Below are 12,544 nucleotides of genomic sequence, written 5' to 3'. Positions count from 1 at the left end.
TTACCAAAAGTCTCTCCATGTCCCAAAATAGGTCATCTAGGTCCCTTGAGGGGTTTGGGGTGTTAGTCGGCTTGTCTTCACTAAATATTTTTTGGCACCAATCATTTCTCTTATTGGTGCGTTCATTAATTCTGAACATGTTGTAGATATTTTGACCACAGCACCAGGCAGCTAAACAATTAACCAGTCTTAAATGTAAAAAAAGGAGTATAGCGCCACGTGTGAGGGAAAAAAACACCTAAAAATGAGAAATATATTTATATATAGAAAACACTCCCTTACGATGATAGGGTGTCAGCCGTCCCCTAAAATTTCAGCATTGGTAAGATGCTGTGAAAATGTTAAAGTAAATATGGGTAGGTAGGGGCTGTGGCGACCAACTGGTGTTTATTTAAAAAATATATTAGTGGACTAAAATGCAATTTTTAAAGGACAGGATAAAAAGACCTTTTTTGTAAAAGAATAAAAACAATTTATTTTGCAAAAAGTAAAAAACATTAATTTTTTAGAAGTAACTGTTTTTTCACAGAGCTACATATATGAGAAAAATGTAGTAAAACAGGATAAATACTAAAAAATGGATGTGTAAAATTCCTAAGACATAAATAGAATAAAAGAATTTATAATTAATAAAAAACAGCTTAACTTAAGATGGAGGGTCATACAGGGTATCCCAACGCGTTTCGTCTATCTGACTTCATCAAGGGGTAGTGAATGAATGTGTAGAGTGGGCTTATATACCCACTGATAAGGGGTTACTAGTTGTGACATCACTTCCTGTTAATTAACAATGTAAAAGTGTGTCATATACATAATCCGTATTGGTAGCATATAGGCAATAATGGAGCAATACTATTAGGCTAGGGAGAGGCATATCATGATAGTTATACTAAAAAACGAGCTTGGTAAGTCCTTAAAACAGTATTGTGAACAGTTTTTGTTGTTTTTGCGCACTTCCGCCACACTTCCTGTATCGGCGGCTGCGGAGTGCGCATGCGCGAATGCCCCACTTCCGGTATCGCGTCTCGAACGGCTTTGTCCGGAGCTTCATGCCCCACTTCCGTCCTAGATGTTATGAGATCTGTGCCCCACTTCCGGTATAGGTGTCCGGAATGATACATGACGCTACTTCTTGTTTGACAGCGTCTGGAGAGTTCAGTGCAGTGTCGGCGGCCATTTTAAAGGAGTCCATATATGCAGACATAGATTCTCCTTGCATATTAATTACTCGATTGCATGGAAAAGAAAAATATATAAAATAAGGCGCAGTTAGTGTCGTTTTGACTCGAGTATTCTTAATGCTTCATTAATACAATTATTATATAGGGGTCATATATATCCACTTTTAATACAAGACAATAAATTATATTTCTTGACAGTAGTAATTCTATGGGAGTTAATTTTTCAAGGTAATGGGGTGAGAGAAATAAATACATTTTAAAAGCAGTTTGGCAGAAGTACGCTAAGCATATTTGGAAGGTATATATATTTTGTGTTAGAAACAGTTTTTTGGGGTGAATAAAGGTGATTATAAATTACGTGATAGCAAGTGCATTAACAGAAATAAACGTTCATGCATATATATATGTATATATATCAAGTCTGTACAGATGTGTGTATGCGCACCCGTCCATGCTTCAGTGTGTGCCCACTAAGCTGAGTGGTCATGTATGTCGTTCACATGAGCCTGGTTATGACACATAAGTGTTTGTTACTTATTTTTTACAGTACCTTAACTTCCCAGGTGGTCTCCCTCTTGGTACTATTAAAGCCCGACACTGCTTAGCTTCCAAGATCGGACGGGTTTGGGCGTGGAGCCAGTGTGGTATGACTGTATCTATTGGTTTTGAACAAAACACTCATTCTTGTGTCAGACATTTTTATTGTGCTGTGAATTCAGGTGCGCATATACATTCAATGTGATAAAGGTGAGTAAGGGTATAATGAGACATTTTTTTAACCTTATAAAAATGGGGCAATTTCATAACCCTCGTTGAATCCTGCTGGATGCATCGTGTTAAGCTGGTAGATCTTTAAAGCAATAGAACACGTACAGATTGGGGAAAGAGGCGGAGACCTGGCGAACAAACTATCCCAAAGAGTGTATATGACACACTTTTACATTGTTAATTAACAGGAAGTGATGTCACAACTAGTAACCCCTTATCAGTGGGTATATAAGCCCACTCTACACATTCATTCACTACCCCTTGATGAAGTCAGATAGACGAAACGCGTTGGGATACCCTGTATGACCCTCCATCTTAAGTTAAGCTGTTTTTTATTAATTATAAATTCTTTTATTCTATTTATGTCTTAGGAATTTTACACATCCATTTTTTAGTATTTATCCTGTTTTACTACATTTTTCTCATATATGTAGCTCTGTGAAAAAACAGTTACTTCTAAAAAATTAATGTTTTTTACTTTTTGCAAAATAAATTGTTTTTATTCTTTTACAAAAAAGGTCTTTTTATCCTGTCCTTTAAAAATTGCATTTTAGTCCACTAATATATTTTTTAAATAAACACCAGTTGGTCGCCACAGCCCCTACCTACCCATATTTACTTTAACATTTTCACAGCATCTTACCAATGCTGAAATTTTAGGGGACGGCTGACACCCTATCATCGTAAGGGAGTGTTTTCTATATATAAATATATTTCTCATTTTTAGGTGTTTTTTTCCCTCACACGTGGCGCTATACTCCTTTTTTTACATTTAAGACTGGTTAATTGTTTAGCTGCCTGGTGCTGTGGTCAAAATATCTACAACATGTTCAGAATTAATGAACGCACCAATAAGAGAAATGATTGGTGCCAAAAAATATTTAGTGAAGACAAGCCGACTAACAGCCCAAACCCCTCAAGGGACCTAGATGACCTATTTTGGGACATGGAGAGACTTTTGGTAAAAGAAATTAAAACATGGTGGGATATAAAAGGTTTGGAACATTACATCTCAGTTAATAGGGTACCAAGTGGTCTGAGACTTGTGAAACAACCCACCATTGGAACATCAGATCCAGAATTTATGGAGAAATGGGATTCTACCCTCCATACTTGTTCGATAAATTTAATGAAGCTACTCATCACAGAGAGAAGGAAGAATGTATCTTCTATCGAAAAAGACATAAAAGATAAAGAAATCGAATTGGAACCATTTAAAACTAAAGAGGACTACAGAACCAATGAAATTGTTCTTAATAAGAAAATAGAACGCATAGAGGAAGAAGTCATACGGGGTAAAGAAAAAAAGTTTCTTCGTGATAAGGAGGATTACGAAAACGGCAAAACAAAGAATTGGAGCAGATTTACTACCACGAATAGACCTAATCGTGGGAATCAAGTGTGGAAAACGGTACCACACAGAGGCAGACAGAACAACAGAGAGGAATCGCATCCTACACAAAAGATCAACACTTACAATAAATTTTCCACCTTACAAAGACTAAGATCAACAGACGAAAAGGTTTTTTTATCACCACGCCTAGGAGCTCGTCCAAAAAACACGTTCAGGGGCACACTACAAGAAGAATCATCACATGCACCCCCTCTAAAAAGGCCCCACGTAGAAGAAGAGGAAAACGGGGCGGCAGGAGGGAAAGATTACAACACCAAAAGGAGAAATGTACAGCATCAGACCTAAAGGAGAAGGGGATATTCAACATTTCAAAATATGCATTGACAAACAACGAAACTTCCTTACTAAGCAAAGGCTTATCATTTGCACCCACAGAGAAACTGAACAAATTTGAGACATTTATAGACTTAAATAAATTCATTTGCAAGCTCACACTTAAAAGACATTTTGCACGCAAGGACAATGCAATCATCTCAAACTATGAAGAATCATCAAGATCAGGACTGAAACGCAAATCTAAGTATTACCCGGTGGAATCGAAAGGCAACCATATCAGCATATTCTATGATATGGTAAAAAGAGATCTATGTGACACTGACCTTGCACCTGTGGTCACAAAAAATCTCCACAACAGAGAAAGAGAGGCACTGAAGAAACTACAGAAAAATTCAGAGATAGTGATAAAACCTGCTGACAAAGGGGGGGGACTAGTTATCCTGGATCGAGACAACTATGTGAAAGAAGCACAGCGTCTACTAGGAGACACCAAATCCTACGAACTATTAAACAATGACCCCAAGGATTTATATATAGAAGAATTGAGAATACTCCTCACACAAGGACTTCGGAATGGAAGTATCACGAAAGAGGAATTCCAATTTTTAATGCAGTCTAGTCCCATAACCCCCATTTTCTATTACCTGCCGAAAATCCATAAAAACCTTTTAAATCCACCAGGGAGACCTATTGTCGCTGGAATTGATTCCTTAACATCAAAATTGTCCGAGTATGTAGATGTTTTTCTAAACCCATATGTTAAGGAACTACCGTCATATCTCAAAGACACAACCATGGTATTGAACCTGATGAAATCCATAGAATGTAAAGATAGCTACGTATGGATTACAATAGATGTTCAATCTCTATACACGTGCATTGAGCATTCTAAAGGTATTAAGGCATGTAAGGACTTTCTAGATCAGGATCCTACCCTTACAACAACTCAAAGAGTTTTTATCTGTGATGTGATGAATTTTATTCTGAGTCGAAACTATTTTAAATTTTTAGAGAACTTTTATCTTCAACGCTGTGGGACAGCAATGGGAACGATTTTTGCACCAAGTTTCGCAAACCTATTTATGGGACAATGGGAGGAACTCTATGTGTATAACACTCAATATTTCAAGGAAAATGTGATCTTGTACAAACGTTATATCGACGATATTTTAATAATATGGAATGGCAGCCTGGAACTTTTTATGGAATTTTTTAACCTTTTAGAAATTAATGATATGAATCTCTCATTCACTTACAACACAAACAAAACCTCAATAGAATACCTGGATTTAGTATTAATAGGTGAAGGATCGTCAGTGGTAACTAAAAACTTCATTAAAGGGGTTGACAAAAACAGCTACCTCCACTACCACAGCAGCCACGCAAAGACATGGAAAGACAACATCCCTTACTCTCAGTTCCATAGAATTAAGAGGAACTGCAGCAAGAAAGAGGACTGCAATGAACAGGTAGCCATTTACAGAAAAAGATTTGAAGAGAAGTCATATCCAAAATCGATTCTGGACAAGGCCACTGCAAGAACAAATACCTTAAAGAGGGAGGACCTTCTAGAATATAAAAAGAAGGAAGACCCTAAGGAATCCACCGCATTCATCACCACTTATAACCACCATGAGAACCATATCAAATCATCCTTCAAGGAACATTGGAAAATCCTACTTATGGATCCTGTATTGAAAGAAATCCTCCCGGAAAAACCACAGATAGTCTTTCGCAAATCCAAGAGTTTGAAAGACCATCTTGCACCCAGCATGTTACGTGACACCACTAAGGAAAGAACCAATCAAACATTCCTGAAATGCACAGGAGCATTCAAATGCGGACGATGCAACATCTGCAAGTTCCTAAACCCAAACAGAAAAACATTTTTTAACTCAGGGGCCACCCAAGAATTCAAGATAAAGGAGTTCCTTAATTGCAACAGCAGCTCTGTCATATACTTATTGGAATGTACATGCAAGAAGAAATACGTGGGGAAAACAAAGCGGACACTCAAAATAAGAATTCAGGAGCACATCAGGAGCATCAAAAATAAGCTCGACACCCACCTCATCTATAGACATTTCATCCGGGAACACAATTCAAATCCAGAAGACCTGACCTTTAAAGCAATAGAACACGTACAGATTGGGGAAAGAGGCGGAGACCTGGCGAACAAACTATCCCAAAGAGAAATGTTTTGGATCTACCAGCTTAACACGATGCATCCAGCAGGATTCAACGAGGGTTATGAAATTGCCCCATTTTTATAAGGTTAAAAAAATGTCTCATTATACCCTTACTCACCTTTATCACATTGAATGTATATGCGCACCTGAATTCACAGCACAATAAAAATGTCTGACACAAGAATGAGTGTTTTGTTCAAAACCAATAGATACAGTCATACCACACTGGCTCCACGCCCAAACCCGTCCGATCTTGGAAGCTAAGCAGTGTCGGGCTTTAATAGTACCAAGAGGGAGACCACCTGGGAAGTTAAGGTACTGTAAAAAATAAGTAACAAACACTTATGTGTCATAACCAGGCTCATGTGAACGACATACATGACCACTCAGCTTAGTGGGCACACACTGAAGCATGGACGGGTGCGCATACACACATCTGTACAGACTAGATATATATACATATATATATGCATGAACGTTTATTTCTGTTAATGCACTTGCTATCACGTAATTTATAATCACCTTTATTCACCCCAAAAAACTGTTTCTAACACAAAATATATATACCTTCCAAATATGCATAGCGTACTTCTGCCAAACTGCTTTTAAAATGTATTTATTTCTCTCACCCCATTACCTTGAAAAATTAACTCCCATAGAATTACTACTGTCAAGAAATATAATTTATTGTCTTGTATTAAAAGTGGATATATATGCCCCCTATATAATAATTGTATTAATGAAGCATTAAGAATACTCGAGTCAAAACGACACTAACTGCGCCTTATTTTATATATTTTTCTTTTCCATGCAATCGAGTAATTAATATGCAAGGAGAATCTATGTCTGCATATATGGACTCCTTTAAAATGGCCGCCGACACTGCACTGAACTCTCCAGACGCTGTCAAACAAGAAGTAGCGTCATGTATCATTCCGGACACCTATACCGGAAGTGGGGCACAGATCTCATAACATCTAGGACGGAAGTGGGGCATGAAGCTCCGGACAAAGCCGTTCGAGACGCGATACCGGAAGTGGGGCATTCGCGCATGCGCACTCCGCAGCCGCCGATACAGGAAGTGTGGCGGAAGTGCGCAAAAACAACAAAAACTGTTCACAATACTGTTTTAAGGACTTACCAAGCTCGTTTTTTAGTATAACTATCATGATATGCCTCTCCCTAGCCTAATAGTATTGCTCCATTATTGCCTATATGCTACCAATACGGATTATGTATATGACACACTTTTACATTGTTAATTAACAGGAAGTGATGTCACAACTAGTAACCCCTTATCAGTGGGTATATAAGCCCACTCTACACATTCATTCACTACCCCTTGATGAAGTCAGATAGACGAAACGCGTTGGGATACCCTGTATGACCCTCCATCTTAAGTTAAGCTGTTTTTTATTAATTATAAATTCTTTTATTCTATTTATGTCTTAGGAATTTTACACATCCATTTTTTAGTATTTATCCTGTTTTACTACATTTTTCTCATATATGTAGCTCTGTGAAAAAACAGTTACTTCTAAAAAATTAATGTTTTTTACTTTTTGCAAAATAAATTGTTTTTATTCTTTTACAAAAAAGGTCTTTTTATCCTGTCCTTTAAAAATTGCATTTTAGTCCACTAATATATTTTTTAAATAAACACCAGTTGGTCGCCACAGCCCCTACCTACCCATATTTACTTTAACATTTTCACAGCATCTTACCAATGCTGAAATTTTAGGGGACGGCTGACACCCTATCATCGTAAGGGAGTGTTTTCTATATATAAATATATTTCTCATTTTTAGGTGTTTTTTTCCCTCACACGTGGCGCTATACTCCTTTTTTTACATATATATATATATATATATATATATATATATATACAGTTGCAAGAAAAAGTATGTGAACCCTATGGAATTTCCTGGATTTGTGCATAAATTGGTCTTCAAATCTGTTCTGATTTTCATCTAAGTCACAACAATAGACAAACACAGTCTGCTGAAACTAATACCACATAAACATTTATATGTTCTCATGTTTGTATTGAACACTTCATGTAAACATTCACACTTTCTACAATGCCACGCTTACTCCCCACAAAGTCTTGGTGCCCCCCTAAATCTGCCTATACATACGTACGTTGCTGCCACACCCAGTATAGATAAAACAGGTGTGCAAGTGAGACAAACTTGTGTACATCTATAGCGCTCCCATTCCCAGGTGGCTCCTTATACATTGGACATATCCATGCAATCTTTAGGAATTTTCATATTATGCTACCTTTGCACTTTTGTTAATATTTTGTTAATATTTTTGTTTTTACTTTAACGGTATTTCAATAAGTATTGCTCAAATAACTAGTAGATATTAAGACAGATGAGTGAACTAAAAAAATGGGAAATAATAAAATGTATCAATGCATAAAATTAATAATCACTTCTGCGATGTGCTCTTGCAGTCATCTTTACAGGACGCCCACTCCTAGGGAGAGTAGCAACATTGCTGAACTTTCTCCATTTATAGACAATTTGTCTTACCGTGGACTGATGACCATCAAGGCTTTTAGAGATACTTTTGTAATCCTTTCCAGCTTTATGTAAGTCAACAATTCTTAATCGTAGGTCTTCTGAGAGCTCTTTTCTGCGAGACATGGTTCACATCAGGCAATGCTTCTTGAGACTTGCAAACTCAAAACTGGTGTGTGTTTTTTAAAGGTCAGGGCAGCTTTACCCAACACCTCCAATCTTGTTTCATTGATTGGACTCCAGGTTGGCTGACTCCTGACTCAAATTAGCTCTTGGAGAAGTCATTAGCCTAGGGGTTCACATACTTTGTCCACCCTGCGCTGTCAATGTTTACATGGTGTGTTCAATAAAAACATGAGAACATATAATTGTTTGTGTGGTACTATTGTCAGCAGACTGTGTTTGTCTATTATTGTGACTTAGATGAAGACCAGAACACATTTTATGACCAATTTATGCACAAATCCAGGAAATTACAAAGGGTTCACATACTTTTTCTTGCAACTGTGTATATATATATATATATATATATATATATATATTAAGAAAAGCATGTACAGGTGCGCTGGTGACTCTATGATGAACAATCCACAGACCACCAGTCCGGGTTTGGAGCACTGGTAAGTCTAATTACCGCAGCACATTCCTCCTATAGTCACTCCGAACTCCAGGAGATAAGTTTTCTACAAATAAAGGTAAGGAGAAGGTGCGCTCATAGTGCAAATCAATACTTTAATGGATAAAACACCGATAAGTATAATCCAGGACAGGTAATTCAAAGACTCGTACCCTAATTACCCACGCTGTGGGCTGATTACCACATGATATAGAATTTTTCCACAAGGCTGTAGCTGTGATCGCCTACAGCAGTCCGGGACAAAGCACCGTATCCGGCCGTGGATGAGCCAGGACCCGTCAAGTCACCGTGCTGGGGAATCGTGCAGATCATCCAGTACACTTGCAGGAGAGAGACGTCAGACAGACCACGCCCCAACGCGTTTCGTATATCGAAGTGGAAAAATTCTATATCATGTGGTAATCAGCCCACAGCGTGGGTAATTAGGGTACGAGTCTTTGAATTACCTGTCCTGGATTATACTTATCGGTGTTTTATCCATTAAAGTATTGATTTGGACTATGAGCGCACCTTCTCCTTACCTTTATTTGTAGAAAAGATATATATATATATATATATATATATATATAAAGCCTGCCAGATGCATGCAGCGTTGAGATATCATTAATGTAGTTGGTAGATTTAAAGCAGCAATTTGTTCTAAGGCACAAACAATATACAGTGGTTGCATTGCCAAAGTCTTGCTGCTGCCCACATCTCGCAGGATATTACATTTGGGCCAAAATATTGTAATACCTCAGAAATAAATGTTATTATTTTCCATTCCACTTGGATTCTATTTTTAAATTGTAAAAGAAAAGGATCTGATAAGTTATATCTAATATAGAATGTGCTATCTAGCACAAAATGTATTTGTCAGGGTTTCTGGGAAAGTTGAATGACCTCAAAAGAAAGAAATGTCACACGTTTGTCATGATGAGAATAGACATATCTCTTTAAAGATGAGTGAAGGAATAAAGGTTTATCATCTGAATCTGGCAAACCTGTCATATAGAAAATAACCTAACCCTCAGATATGGGTTTGTACTCCTTTAACTGTAACTGCATACTTTAGTTCTGGCTATCTAATGTTATTTTTTTATATTTGTTTGAAAAGTCAATACAGTATAGATCATGTTTGCAGTATTTTTTACATAGTTATAAAATAAATTCTTCATTTATTCATATGGAAAAGTGTTTATATTTGCTATTAGAGCCCATCTAAATTTTTAGAGACTGTTAGAAATACCGTTAAGCTTAATAGTTGTGCATAGGACTATTCAGTGTCCTGCAGGCTGTTTGAACGTGTTTCTGGCTATCTGGAATGCAGAAAGTAGTATTGGGTGTGGATGGCTAGATCGACAATGCATTGGTGGACAATCAATAGCTCAACACTCTATGGTCAATATGCCTTAGGTAAACAGGTACAAATGGTCAAAGCACGAAAGGTCAGCAGTGCTTAAGTTTCACAAAAGATCGACAGGTTCAAAAGGTCAGCATGAACATGGTGGACACACAAATGGTTGACACATGGTTTTTTTTTGTGAGTTTGTTTTGCCCCAAATCTAGGATTTTCCTTTTATCTGACCACCATCAGTAGTAACTTCAACCCTTGTGCTCTCGCTTCACTCGACACACACTTCGGCTCACTCCACTTCAATCACCACAGGTTACTATTCTCAATAGATGTTCACATGGAAAGTAAATAAAACAGATGTTGAAAAAATACATTGTACATTGAAAACATGTGTCATCCATTTGTGTGTCGACCATTTTTACATCATCCTTTTGCACCTGTTGACCTAATGACTGTTGGGGATGTAATTGATTTGCTGGCGGTCGAAATCCCGGCGGTCAGGAATGCCGTCTAGCAGGGGCTTTTCCCACTCGTGGGTGTCCACGACACCCATAGAGTGGGAATAGAACCTGTGGCGAGCGCAGTGAGCCACCGAGCCCGCAAGGGCCGGCATTCTGGCGGCCGGGATACCGCGGTCGGTATGCTGACCTCTGGGATCCCGACCACTGACATTACAGTCCCAACCCAACTGTTGATCTATACACTGTCGATCTATCATCTGGATACCGTAGTATTGTGTAGTGCAGATCTGAATTCCAATTACAGTACCAGGTCTTTTCAGGTGTAATATTTTATTTGAAGCCTCAGTGATTATGCAATAATAGATATACAATGGGTTGATGATAAGTTATCAAACCTGCAAAATGCTTCCGAAAATTACCCTTATGGGTATTGTCTGCAACAGCCTGTGGGTGGGATGTACTAATATACATCACCGCCCATCGCCGGTAATCGGCGGTACAGGGTGGTGGGTTGCTACGGGATGCGGTAAGAAGCCTATCGGGTATCGCCATAAAAAGCTGGTGATACCGTCCACATCAGCAAGCGGGCGGCCAGGGTTTTTAGTACATTTGAAAATACATTTTTCTTTTAGTAAATCCCGCGCTCTGTCTTATTTTATTTTCTGTTATGGAAATAGTGAACTAGAAACGTATTTTAAAAATATTGTATATGAGAAGACACTTAAGTAATTTTCCTCTGTAATTCCTGATGTCATTCATACATTACTGAGTACATAATCAAAAACAGACACCTATGTTGCTTGGGGAGATCATTTATATAATATGTTGATTATATTGTTTAAGAAAATCTCTTCTACTAATCTGATTTCTGCAAAAGTGGTATGCACTCATGACTGAAAAAGTTGTGCACAATATTTACAACCGCTGGCTAAAATATGACCAATACAATATGTGTATTTAGGGTCACAGATTCATTTTTTTTTTTAATTTTACTTTTAGATTTACTTACAGCTGAATTCAAGATCAAGGGAATTTCTGGACAAAGCTATTTTTTCCATCACATACACAAACATGCTACAGTGCTGTTTTATGATTCTTTTCAATATAACCATTTTCCCAACGGCCCAATAAATATTCATTACTAGCTGTATCGGTATACAACAGAAATATGATTACTGTTGCATGTGCTCTGTCTGTAAGCAAACCGCACAGATCGTATACACAGGGCTAAAACATATAGAGAGTGCCAAACAATAAATGATGCATGTTTGGTGGCAAAGATCTGCTTAGAGCCCTATGTGACTAGAGCAATGTCTGACATCTGGCTCAGTAATCTGCAGTGTGATGAACAGATCCCTTCTATTCTCAGAGAAATATATTTATGTGAAAGTTTAAGCAATCATACATAAATAAATAAAAATACAGTAAATGAAAATGTTTTGGTATCTACATATTTCTACTAGTAATCTAGGGGTCTATTCATGAAGCAGTGATAAGAGCGGAGAAGTGAGCCAGTGGAGAAGTTGCCCATGGCAACAAATCAGCACTGAGGTAACATTTATAATTTGCATACTATAAAATTGTACGGAGCAGCTGATTGGTTGCCATGGGCAATTTCTCCACTGGCTCACTTCTCCTCACTTTTCACTGCTTCATGAATAGACCCCCTAATATTTTGAGTCACAATAAAAGGTTAATTGTATAGAAATATAATGAACCGACTCATTACCATCCTTCTTGTAACATATACAGTA

General features: G+C 37.6%; 2 pseudogenes; one reads left to right on the top strand and one right to left on the bottom strand.

The window, feature by feature from the left end:
• Positions 1-1,719: 1,719 nt before the first annotated feature.
• Positions 1,720-1,839, bottom strand: LOC134940577 (5S ribosomal RNA; annotated as a pseudogene).
• A 4,196-nt stretch (positions 1,840-6,035) lies between these two features.
• On the top strand, positions 6,036-6,155 carry LOC134940555 (5S ribosomal RNA; annotated as a pseudogene).
• The last annotated feature ends 6,389 nt before the right edge of the window (positions 6,156-12,544 follow it).

The sequence above is a fragment of the Pseudophryne corroboree genome, chromosome 1, assembly GCF_028390025.1.
Source record: "Pseudophryne corroboree isolate aPseCor3 chromosome 1, aPseCor3.hap2, whole genome shotgun sequence".
Classification (NCBI taxonomy): Eukaryota; Metazoa; Chordata; class Amphibia; order Anura; family Myobatrachidae; genus Pseudophryne; species Pseudophryne corroboree.
Note: the sequence above shows the minus strand (reverse complement) of the source record. Positions and strands in the feature narration are given on the sequence as shown.